We start from the raw sequence: 2,281 nt of genomic DNA, 5'->3' as shown, positions 1-2,281 counted from the left end.
GCCACTTATATATACATAGAATTATGAATGCCACTTATATATACATAGAATTATGAATGCCACTTATATATATACATAAATTATGAATGCCACTTACATATACATAAAATTATAAATGCCACTTATATATATATATACATAAATTATAAATACCACTTATATGTACATAAATTATAATAGCCACTTATACATACATAAAATTATAAATGTGTCTTATATATACATAAATTATAAATGCCATTGATGTATACATAAATTATAAATACAACTTATATTATAAATGCCACTTATATATACATAGAATTATGAATGCCACTTATATATATACATAAATTATGAATGCCACTTACATATACATAAAATTATAAATGCCACTTATATATATATATACATAAATTATAAATACCACTTATATGTACATAAATTATAAATGCCACTTATACATACATAAAATTATGAATGTGTCTTATATATATATAAATTATAAATGCCAATTATATATATATACATACAATTATGAATGCCCCTTATATATATATACGTAAATAATAAATGCCACTTATGTATATAAATTATAAATGCCACTTATATATATACATACAATCAGGAATGCCACTTATATATATACATACAATCAGGAATGCCACTTATATATATACATAAATTATAAATGCCACTTATATATATACATAAATTATAAATGCCACTTATATATATACATAAAATTATCAATGCCACTAATAATAATATACATAAATTATGAATGCCACTTATATGTACATAAATTATAAATGCAACTTATATATACATAAATTATAAATGCCACTTATATATATATACATACAATTATGAATTCCACTTATATATATGTATATAAAGATGAATTACATCCACGTTTCTTAATGAATTACATCCACGTTTCTTAATGAATTACATCCGCGTTTCTTAATGAATTACATCCACATTTCTTAATGAATTACATCCACATTTCTTAATGAATTACATCCACGTTTCTTAATGAATTACATCCACATTTCTTAATGAATTACATCCGCGTTTCTTAATGAATTACATCCACATTTCTTAATCAATTACATCCACGTTTCTTAATGAATTACATCCACGTTTCTTAATGAATTACATCGAACCCTCGCGAGTGTTGATTTCAATGTTGTCTACATCGTTGAACCTTCGCGAGTGTTGTTTTCAACGTTATTTTGATCGTCGAACCTTCGCGAGTGTTGTTTTCAACGTTGTTTTGATCGTCGAACCTTCGCGAGTGTTGATTTCAACGTTGTTTTGATCGTCGAACCTTCGCGAGTGTTGATTTCAATGTTGTCTACATCGTTGACCTTCGCGAGTGTTTTTTTTTTCAATGTTGTTTACATCGTTGGACTTTCGCGAGTTTTTTCAACGTTATTTAGTTTGTCGCGAGTGTTGATTTTAACTTGGTTTAATACTTTGTGTGCGTCAGTAAACAATATAAACACATTGACTTGGAGTCGTGTTATCAATATAACGATGTCCAATCCAGCCTCTATAAAGTTGTAATTATTTAAATTACCAAAGACACTCAAGTTATATATTTATGTTAGTACTTAAAGATGTAATTAAAGGGTTCTACAAAATTTAGTTAGGCCTATTTTATAAGTTTAAAATCACCCAACTGGGCTGAGTTTCACTTTTATGTTCAATATTTGTACACTCTATACTGTAGTTACACAAAAAAAGTAAATTTAAACAACAAGCGTATCAAATCAACTCACCAACAGAGTTTATAAGAGTAAGAGGGAAGGCTATTTGGCTACTCGTCCCTCACTGATAAGAATATAGGGAAGTTATTCAAATGGCTACTCATCACTCACTGACCAAAGTAAAGGGAAGGCTATTTGGCTACTCGTCCCTCACTGATAAGATTATAGGAAAGTTATTCAAATGGCTACTCATCACTCACTGACCAAAGTAAAGGGAAGGCTATTTGGCTACTCGTCCCTCACTGATAAGAATATAGGGAAGTTATTCAAATGGCTACTCATCACTCACTGACCAAAGTAAAGGGAAGGATATTTGGCTACTCGTCCCTCACTGATAAGCATATAGGGAAGTTATTCAAATGGCTACTCATCACTCACTGACCAAAGTAGAGGGAAGGCTATTTGGCTACTCGTCCCTCACTGATAAGATTATAGGGGAGTTATTCAAATGGCTACTCATCACTCACTGACCTAGAGTAAATGTTGCTAGCGAATAGCAACCACTATTAAATCTTGGGCTAATCTAA

Source organism: Limulus polyphemus, unplaced genomic scaffold (assembly GCF_000517525.1).
Source record: "Limulus polyphemus unplaced genomic scaffold, Limulus_polyphemus-2.1.2 Scaffold6569, whole genome shotgun sequence".
Lineage (NCBI taxonomy): Eukaryota > Metazoa > Arthropoda > Merostomata > Xiphosura > Limulidae > Limulus > Limulus polyphemus.
This window is presented reverse-complemented; position numbering follows the sequence as displayed.